At 47.6% G+C, this 11,008-nt stretch overlaps 1 long non-coding RNA gene and 1 other non-coding gene across 2 annotated transcripts; one reads left to right on the plus strand and one right to left on the minus strand.

The window, feature by feature from the left end:
* Positions 1-933: 933 nt before the first annotated feature.
* LOC125538909 (uncharacterized protein At4g06744) lies at positions 934-2,615 on the plus strand. The gene has a single exon (XR_015616991.1). It is a non-coding gene; the product is annotated as an uncharacterized protein At4g06744 (transcript).
* A 1,654-nt stretch (positions 2,616-4,269) lies between these two features.
* Positions 4,270-7,754, minus strand: LOC125533683 (uncharacterized). The gene is made up of 3 exons (XR_015616992.1): positions 7,258-7,754; positions 5,061-5,183; positions 4,270-4,686 (listed from the first exon to the last, which is right to left on the minus strand). It is a non-coding gene; the product is annotated as an uncharacterized LOC125533683 (long non-coding RNA).
* Positions 7,755-11,008: the final 3,254 nt, after the last annotated feature.

The following is an 11,008-nucleotide window of genomic DNA, read 5'->3' on the forward strand; positions in this document are numbered from 1 at the left end:
GCGAACAGCCAGGCAGAGCGCGAAAGGGGCGTCGCACTCGCAACCACCGTGGCATGTAACCACCACCCTACCCTCCGCATGTACGCTACCAAAGTAGGAGTATACTATACTATGTGGGAGGGGGTCGATCGATGCCTGGTGGAAGCTGCGTCGGCGTACGTTGGCACGTCGCTGTGCTAGCCGACTTCGCAGGTGGAAGTTTCGCCGGTTAGTAGTACTTAGTAATGAAATCGACCAGCTCGCCATGAACATCACATGGTGCGTCGGAGTTGATGACGCCCGGGCCGTCAGATGATGGGATCAATGAATAGATCGATCGGGCATCGCCTTTTCTTTTTGAAAGGAGACACAGACACGCAGTTGGTTTGGTTTGACAGTTCGAGAATGGAGTAGCCCGCAGCTCCATGCGATCACTACAGCTCTATTCTACGCGCTTAGGGCCATGATTCGATCTACCCTATGAGCGAACTTACGTCCACCTTTTTTAAAAGTTAATATGATCGATGAGCGTGGACCCAAGAGGTCGTAGATTCTGCATTATCGTTCTTTTAACCGGAAGGTGCGATGTCTTGATCGATCAAGAAATGGCCGCACAGTTATGCCATCTTACGAAAGCGACCAAATCTGGATGCATCTATCTGTGCTCCTCTCGCACGTGAGCTCTTCGAATCATTTGTAACCCGGGGCCACGGAATAGCACGGATATGCTGGCATCCAACAAGCAACAAGACAGCAAAGTTCCAGCTTCTCTGATGAAACAATCCTGGCACTAGTCACCCCAAGAGTAAATCCTCAGGTACAACTGTAGGAGTACAGGTTTCAGCAGGAACAGTAACGGTACCAACGGTGCATGCATGCATGCATGCACATGGCCAGTTCCCGCCGTGTCGCGGTGCAACAGGCCAACAGCGCAGGCGTTTATATACATACCCCTGCGCGCCCCGTAATCGAAGGCCAGGGCCACTCGATCGCGCAGTCGCGCTCCGTCTTCACTTGGCGCGAGGGGACCCTGACACGAGTCAAGCAGGAGCCACACTGTTCCCATTCCTGCTGCCGACACCTCCGGTGAGAGAGAAAATGGCAGGGCGTTCGCTGCCTCGGCGCCTCGCTCTCTTCTGCCTCCTGGCGTCGTGCATTGCGCTCACGGCGCGCACCTCCGACGCCAGCCGGCGGCAGCTCGGCATCAGCATCGGCAACGGCGGCGGCGGGGGGATAGGCATCGGGATTGGGATCGGCGGCGGGGGCGGCGGCGGGTACTCGCCGTCGCCGACGCCGCCGTCGTCATACGGGCCGAAGCCGAGCGACTTCGAGAACGAGCGGCTGTACAGGGCGTACCTGGTGATCCAGAGGTTCAAGCAGACCATAACGTGCGACCCCCAGGGCATCACCAACACCTGGACCGGCACCGCCATCTGCAGCAACACCTCCTACCTGGGCTTCTTCTGCGAGGCGCCGCCCAACGTCAAGGAGCGGGCGCTCGCGTCCGTCGACTTCAACGGCTTCAAGCTGGAGGCGCCCACCGTGGAGGGGTTCGTGGACGCGCTGCCCGACCTGGCGCTCTTCCACGCCAACTCCAACGACTTCGGCGGCGTGGTGCCCATCCTCCGGTCGCTGCAGTACTTCTACGAGCTGGACGTGAGCAACAACAAGCTCGCTCGCTGCGCCTTCCCGGCGGACGTGCTGGGGATCACCAACGCCACCTTCGTCGACATCCGGTTCAACCAGTTCTACGGCGAGGTGCCGGCGGGGCTCTTCCGCTCGTTCCCGATCGTGGAGGCCATCTTCGTCAACAACAACCAGTTCTCCGGCAACATCCCCAGCAACCTCGGCGACTCCCCCGTGAACTACCTCGCGCTCGCCAACAACCAGTTCACGGGGCCCATCCCGTCGTCCATCGGCCGCGCCGGCAACACGCTGCTGGAGGTGCTCTTCCTCAACAACAAGCTCAGCGGCTGCCTCCCCTACGAGCTCGGCCTGCTCGCCAAGGCCACCGTCATCGACGCCGGCACGAACCAGCTCACGGGCACCATCCCGGCCTCCTACGCGTGCCTGCGGAAGGTGGAGCAGCTCAACCTGGCGGACAACCTCCTCTACGGCGAGGTGCCCGACGCGCTCTGCCGGCTCGCGTACCCGTCGTCCGGCGGCCACCTCGCCAACCTCACGCTCTCCGACAACTACTTCACGTCGCTGGGGGCGTGCTGCTGGGCGCTGATCAAGCAGGGGAAGCTCAACGTCGCCCGCAACTGCATACCCTATGCGCCCAACCAGCGGTCGCACGAGGAGTGCGCCGGCTTCTTCCACGGGACGAAGACCTACTGCCCCGTCAGCACCTACGTGCCATGCCACCACCCCAAGGACTACGGCGCCGGTGAGGAGGAGGCCTCGGCGGCGGAGGAGTACAAGTACCGGACGTACTCGGCGCTGCACCCGTGAGTCCGTGGCTCCCAGCAGTCAGCACGGCCGGCGAGGGCAGGCGTACACGTGCTGGAAGACAAGGGGGAATGTGCTGTGCGTCTCGTGGCGGCTGCTTGGGTCGTTGCGCTGGCTGGTTTGTGCTGATATTGTTTGCAAGTCGTGTGTACTTTTCTATTTATGTTCCCTTTTTCATACTACTACCAGCAAGGCGTGATTAATAAGTACTCTCTTCGTTTCGAATTACTTGTCTTGATTTATCTAGACAAGTAATTCGGAAAGGAGGGAATAGGAGGTATGATGGCTGGGCAGTGGGCACTAGTAGAAGATTGAGCACATGGCGACTTGGCGTTGCTGATTGGGGGGTGCGGCAAGGCGTAGGCTGGTCTGATGCCGGTCGGGCAGCTCCTGCGCAAGCTCTTTTCCCTCCCTTTTGTTGCGCACAGTACAAATTATAAGTAAAGCCAACTCCAGCGCGCTGACTCAAACGGACATAAATTTAATCTATTTTTTATCGGTTTGGATCGGTTAAAGATCGGTCGTCCAACCGTGTCTATCCAAATCTGACCAATGCACCCAACCGGCCAACCCAATTGGTCCGTCCAGCCGAATTCTTTGGAACAAACATATATTTGTGCAAAATAAAGGTAATTCAGGGCCCGCTGCCGTAGTTCATGCCGAAAGACGTGCCAATGGCTGGCATACATGTCAGCCTACAAAAAAATGCCATAGTTCATGCCGACACACTTGTCCGTGGTTGGCATACATGCCAACACACAAAAAAGATCATACTTCATGCATCTCGGCCGTAGTTCATGCAGGCACACATGTCAACATACAAAAATAATGTCTTGGCCATAGGTCATCCATCTAGCTCGAGCATCTCCGTTTGTCTCTTCTCAAACCAAACCATTTTCCTTGGAGACACCTTGCTCAAGTTAATCGCCATGATCTCCACTTCCTTTGCCATTAGACTGAACTTCACCTCGTTTGCTTTTATCTTTCCAAAGTCCGCCTCGATCTCAAGCTTCTTCTTTTGGACGTTCTCCTCAATCCCGAGCTTCTTCTTTTGTATTTTAATGAAGGCCCTCATTTGCTCCTCTTTCTCTTGGCGCTTCCTTTCCTCCCTTACTTCCTTTTCGGTCATCAACCCCCTCAAAGTTTCTTGCAAGGCGAGTGTCGCCGCATCACGCTGGGCATCCACCTTGGAGTTGGTCTTTCCCCTTGGTCGCTTCTCACCTTCACCATGCTCAATGACCGCCGCCGTCTGTCCATTCTTCTTTACGACAACATATTGCTCCTTGATGTTTGGGCAATCACAAATTATCGTCCAACAATGGGTGAGGGTGAATGACTTGTGCCCATGTTGGGCCTTGAAGGCATCTAAAACTTAAAATGCTTACAAATAAAAATGAAGGCAACATGGATCTCATGTGGTCTCTTCCTTTACGTCCAAATGGGCGGCCACAGGCGTGGCGTTAAGGTCGATGGCCGCGGGCCACAGGCATGGGGTGGCCGGCGCGATCACACTCACTTTCGGCGAGCAGTCCCGAGGCAACACTACTAGGAAAAACCTTACCAGTAGCATGGGTTTTTGGACTACCAGTAGCGTAGGTTCCCACGCTACTGCTACGACGCTACAGCTATTTTTTAGCAGTAGCGTGTGTTTTACCCCACGCTACAGCTAAAAAGTTAGTAGTAGCGCGCACAGCCCACGCTACTACTATTCCTAACCCACGCTACTACTATTCCTAAGTACTAGTAGAATGCCCTTCTTCCCCCACGCTACTGCTAAGTAATTAAAAATTAAAAAAAGTTAGATGCACTATTTATGGATGGAAATCAAGACACATCTAGTGCAAAGGTCACAGAACCATCTTAGCACTTGCAGCGTTCATGTATACAACATTGAAAATCTGAACTCAAAGAAATCATGAGATCCCATTTATACATCAGATGCACACAACCATCACGAAAGGTGGGTACCTTCCCTAGCATCCCACCACCAACCTAACCAGACCACTTTTCTAAATGTATCTCCCAAGGAGTCGAGGTCCTTCACCTCGGCAACCTCCAGACGGTGGCATCGAGGTCCTCCACCTCGGCAACCTCCTGACGGTGGCGTCAAGGTCCTCCACCTCGTCGACCTCCGGCGTCACAATCACCTGGACAATCATCTGTGTGACGCAGTCGCCGGGCTTCATGGTGAAGTCCGTCTCCGAGTTGTTGAAGAGCACGATGCCCACCGGGTGCGGTAGTCCATGACGATCACCCCTGCGCCCATGTCGGGAAAGTGAAAACTGCTTGTTAGTTCTTGTCCTTGTGTAGATCCGGTAGGGTATTTTCTTCATTTATCAATCTCTTTTAGTCTTTTATGAATCTTCGAAATGGAAACACACCTACTAAATGCATACCCTAGCTATACGTGTTCATGCTATCTTGTTCAACATTCTGTTCAACATTTATTGTTGCATGGATAGGGAAATAGACAAGGACTTCAGAAAATCAATTCCCACTGTTTTTTCAAAACAGGGAATAGGCAAAGTCTATTTTGAATTTTGATATTCCATGCCAACTTCAAGTATATATGCTACCATGTAATCTTGGAACGTGGATCAAAATGAGATTTCAGGCTTTGTCAACCTTACCATGATCAGTACTAAATTCTCTAGGCTGCTCAACCTTTCCTTGCAGGGATCATTTCTTTCACCTAGTATCTCGTTGTTAAGTTTGCGAAGAAACCTGCTTACGTTCAGATAGTCATCCATATCCTGAAGAAAAACACAGTATACATTTTCAGTGACTCACAATATATCATCGAATATTGCTCTGGTTTACTCTAAGAATAATTGTTAAAGATCAGCCAATGTTTTCTTACAATCTTCCACTCTGTGAAGTAGAAGTAAAAACTGAAAGCGAAAAACTGAGTGATTTCTATTATCAAGACATCGCCTATGTAATATTGTATTGAAACGAACAAACTAAAATATTAGAACAATCTTATTATCTACTGAACATCGACCCTCACTTGTTAATCTTGTTCGGATATTGACTTACTACACACCTAAACATCTGCATACAGCTACAAACAGGCTTCTGATGACCAAACATATTTTTTCATCAATTAGATTTACATGGCACATTTTTCCCCATCAGTTAGCTACAAGACTCTACATACATACAGGCAAAGCAATTTTCACCAAGAATCAGCTCCTTGCATATATAATGAATTAATTTTCCGTATTATTCTGAATGACAATTTTATAAAAATCAAAAACTACTTTATTTTGAGGTTGTACTTGCAAGTTACATATACTATTCATAAATAAAAAGAAACAGCAGGTGCAGTGTTGTACTTGCAACACAAGCAGAGCACTGAAGCTCAAAATGGAAAACCACTTGGCCAACAGCAAGAAGACAGGGGCAGTTATGAATGACCATTTAATATTGTAGGACACAGAGAACTCCCAACAGAACCCTCAGTCGTTGAACAAATTTAATTCTAAATAAAAGGAATACACATTTATGCAGTATGAGATCATGTTAATTGGTTGCAAGACTGAAGATGGTCCAATGCTAGTGCCATCAGAACTGAGCTATTCAAATTCAGGATACTGAAATGTGAAAACAGTGTGCAGATTACTACTATCCATGGTGGAAAGTAAAAGGGACCCAATATATAACTTAAATACAACCTAGTTAGTTAGTGGAGCTTAATTCATCAGCCACATTAGTACGGACATTACGAATTGCCATAAGCAAAGCAGCAGCTACATGCGGGGCTAATAAGCAGTTGATACGCCACAACAATACAGACAGATTGCGTGGACACAAACATTGGTCCATCCACGATATGATTAGAAAGTTAGTAGCACAATGCATCAAGCATGCTTACTAACTTAGTAGCCACCAGCACAATATTCTGCCGCTTATAATATAAATTTGATTATAACAAGAGGAGAAGAGGGGGTGAGAAGAGTTGCCTGGCGACAGGATTAGCTGGTCCGGCAATAGGGAACTTCAAATACTCAGTATCCCATTCAATTTTGACTACTCATGAATTTTGTGGCATCAAATGTGTCAAGCTAAAGAAATCATAAAGAAGCTATACTATGATAACCCAAGCTGACTGCAATTTGTGAAATCACAAATAGCATTAGTTGACATAAAAAATAAGACAAAAGCTTTGTGCTGATCACAATTTAACTTCATTTTAAAATCCCAGCCACCTTCATTTGTTCACCCATGCCCTTTATCAGCAGCTCAGCTGCCACTAAGTCAACACCACACCTTTTGTGGTCCAGGCTATCTATCCTATAACAGTGCATGACTGAATTCATGACACAAAGTAGTTACAGAACAATGAAAGAATGCCGAAACACATAAACAAGAATTGGCATTTCTTGCTTCCTTAAGAAGGTTTGCCATAAACATAGCTGAGCTAATTAAGGTAGATTAGATTATTGTTATTTGTAAAATAAAAAATGCCATTGCATCTCATTTAAGTAAAATTCAGCTCTAAGTATTGCACTCCTACATTATACAGTGGATAAACATACATTGAGAACCCGAACAACTAAAAATACAACATCTATTATATACAGGAAGAACAATGCATAAATAAGTGTCTGTGAATAATTAAAAAAACTTCAATGTAAATTACTATTTCTGATAAATAAATGAAGATAAAAAAGCAGCAGCAGGTGCAAGCTAACCTAATTAAAGATTCAGTTTTCTCCTCTCTGAAGATAAAAAAGTTTCAGTTTGGTTGTGACACCTAACGCCATTAATTCAGGCAGAGCATGAGAGGGAGAGAGGGACCTTGAAGAGTAGGAAGAAGCATACCCGGAGGAGCAGTGGTCTTCTCTTCACTTGTAGGTGGAGCCCTGTGCGTGACCCCCATGGAGAAGAGAACAAGGATGGAGCCCTGCTGCCCTGTGTGTGAGGAAGGTAATCCAAGATGGTCAAGGAAATCAAGGATGGAGCCCTGCTGGTCTGCTACCTTGGCTTGACGATTTGCAGGTCCGCTCAATCCACTGTGCCATCTCCGTCGAGGTCGTGGCGGATGGATCTGACCTACACGGCCGATCTTCCTCCCGCTTGCCTTGTCTTCCCTAGTGATGAGATGGGGGAAGGAGGAGACGGTGTGGGAGGCGTACATGGAAGAGATGGATCCACGGGGAAAGGGAGAGAAAGTGTGGGGATGGTCGCCGGCGGCGATGGGGAAGAAGGCGCAACATGGCACCGAGGTTGGATCTGGATCGGAGTAGGGAGGAAGAGGGGAGAGAGAGAGAGAACGTGACGAGGGAGAGAAGGGGACAAGGGAGACAGGCAGGTGTGGTGCGCTTAGTTGTAGCCTCGGTGAACCGCGCTATTACTAAGTTCATAGTGGTACCGCGGTCTGGGAAACACACGCTACTACTATGGTCAGTCCCGAGGGCATGACGAGAATCACTTAGTAGTAGCGCGACTAGACAAAATCAACGCTACTGCTAAGTTATACCAGTAGCGTGTTTGCTACCTAGCGCTACTGGTAATTACCAGTAGCGTGGTGGCCCAAACAGACGCTACTAGTAAATTTCTACCTATAAGCTATTTCCTAGTAGTGCGAGGTGGAGAAGCGGGACGCGCCCAGGTTGTATTGGGGAGGAAACCTGTGTTTCTGCGGCGTCGGGAGGTGTGTGATGACTCCGGACGTGGCGGGCAGGCAGCCGACGAGCTTGTGTCCGCGGCAAAACCCTAGCATGAGGAAGGACTGTTGCGTGGCCTTGGCGACAAGAGCCTCTTTCTCCGCAACGTTGGCCTCCTGTTGCTCGGTGGCGCGACTTTTTTCTCGACCTATTTGGCCCTTCGGCCAACACTATTCGTCGTCTCTTTGGGCCTCTGCTTCAGCGTGAGCTCCTTCTTGGGCTTCACGGGTGGCCACGCCGTCCATCGTGGCGCCGGAAAGGCAACGGTGGCGGAATTTGGCGCGTCGGCCATTGTGCGGCAGGAGGGCGGAAGGGTTTTGGGAGAGAGAGGGGGAATGGGGTTGATGTGCCACAGATGGGCGGGCCAGGGGTTGTGAAGGGCGGGCGTCGCGTACGTCCACGCCGACGAAACCCAACACTAATCTTGGCTTAAAATGGGTCACAACATACAGAAAAACAGACACCCTTCATTTGCGTTGGCGTGTTGGGCTGCGGTTTTTGCCCGCGCAAACCCAAACAGACACGAATAGACCAAGTGGGTCGCCGCGTTGGAGTTACCCTGACTTCGGGTGCTTCGTTCCTTCTTGCAATCATTGTTTTTTAAGCGAAGACATAAGATTTGCCTCGTCTATTTATTAAGGAGGGAATAGAGTTTGTTTACCAGGGATCCTCAAATCAAAAAGATTACTCTCGTAGTATTAAATTCCTTAATCTCTTCGCACAAGTGACGTAAATATTCTCCGACTATGCCATGAAAATTTTATTTGATATACATGAGTATTTTATCTACACACACAAATATTCTTTTAGTTTCCTTAAAATAGTCTTTCCTTTCTTAAAACTAAATGATACAACATTTTGAAAACATTCTTAAACAAAAGAAATTGAAATATACAAAAATCATGGTCTTAATGGTAGTGCACGCGACCAACCTATGCAGAGTAAGACAGCTTGAGGCATTTGCGTAGCATGAAATAGGAGGACTCTCCACCGGGCTCCATGCCAATAATTACTATGTCAAAGAACAAATTACACACAGTCCAAATCATAAAGTTAAACATTACATAGTTAACCTTACCCCTATAACCACAGCTTATATTAAAAAAAACGGATTTGCTAAATCTTATCTTTTTTTTTACAATCTCGCGAAGTTTTTATTCAACCATCACAATGTTTATAGGGACGAAAAGAATACTGATAACCCACAAGTATAGGGGATCGCAACAGCTTTGGAGGGTAGAGTATTCAACCCAAATTTATTGATTCGACACAAGGGGAGCCAAAAAATATTCTCAAGTATTAGCAGCTGAGTTGTCAATTCAATCACACCTGGAAACTTAGTATCTGCAGCAAAGTGCTTAGTAGCAAAGTAATATGATAGTGGTGGTAGCGGCAACAAAAGTAAAGACATCAAAAGTAATGTTTTTGGTATTTTGTAGTAATTGTAACAGTAGCAACGGAAAAGTAAATAAGCGTAAACCAGTATATGAAAAACTCGTAGGCACCGGATCAGTGATGGATAATTATGCCGGATGCGGTTCATCATGTAACAGTCATAACATAGGGTGACACAGAACTAGCTCCAATTCATCAATGTAATGTAGGCATGTATTCCGTATATAGTCATACGTGCTTATGGAAAAGAACTTGCATGACATCTTTTGTCCTACCCTCCCGTGGCAGCGGGGTCCTATTGGAAACTAAGGTATATTAAGGCCTCCTTTTAATAGAGAACCGGAACAAAGCATTAGCACATAGTGAATACATGAACTCCTCAAACTATGGTCATCACCGGGAGTGGTCCCGATTATTGTCACTTCGGGGTTGCCGGATCATAACACATAGTAGGTGACTATAGACTTTCAAGATAGGATCAAGAACTCACATATATTCATGAAAACATAATAGGTTCAGATCTTGAATCATGGCACTCGGGCCCTAGTGACAAGCATTAAGCATAGCAAAGTCATAGCAACATCAATCTCAGAACATAATGGATACTAGGGATCAAACCCTAACAAAACTAACTCGATTACATGATAAATCTCATCCAACCCATCACCGTCCAGCAAGCCTATGATGCAATTACTCACGCACGGCGGTGAGCATCATGAAATTGGTGATGGAGGATGGTTGATGATGACGACGGCGACGAATCCCCCTCTCCGGAGCCCCGAACGGACTCCAGATCAGCCCTCCCGAGAGGTTTTAGGGCTTGGTGGCGGCTCCGTATCGTAAAACGCGATGATTTCTTCTCTCTGATTTTTTTTCTCATTGAAACTCAATATATGGAGGTGGAGTTGGAGTCGGAGACGCAACAGGGGGCCCACGAGGTAGGGGGCGCGCCCTAGGGGGGGCGCCCCCCACCCTTGTGGAAAGGGTGTGGGCCCCTGGTCTTCATATTTGGCGAGTATTTTTTTTTCTAAGACCTCCCATGAAGTTTCAGGTCATTCCGAGAATATTTGTTTTCTGCATATAAAACAACATCATGGTAATTCTGCTGAAAACAGCGTCAGTCCGGGTTAGTTCCATTCAAATCATACAAGTTAGAGTCCAAAACAAGGGCAAAAGTGTTTGGAAAAGTAGATACGACGGAGACGTATCATCTCCCCAAGTTTAAACCCTTTCTTGTCCTCAAGCAATTCAGTTGACAAACTGAAAGAAAGAAAGAAAGAAAAACTTTTACAAACTCTGTTTGCTCTTGTTGTTGTAACTATGTCAAGCCAGCATTCAAGTTTTCAGCATAGATCATAACTAACCACATTTGCAATAATCCTCAGGTCTCATAATTACTCATATCAATAGCATGTTCAACTAGCAAGTCATAATAATAAATCTCGGATGACAACACTTTCTCAAAACAATCATAATATGATATAACAAGATGGTATCTCGCTAGCCCTTTC

Source organism: Triticum urartu, chromosome 2A, assembly GCF_056163025.1.
Source record: "Triticum urartu cultivar PI428250 chromosome 2A, HENAU_Tu73, whole genome shotgun sequence".
Taxonomy (NCBI): domain Eukaryota; kingdom Viridiplantae; phylum Streptophyta; class Magnoliopsida; order Poales; family Poaceae; genus Triticum; species Triticum urartu.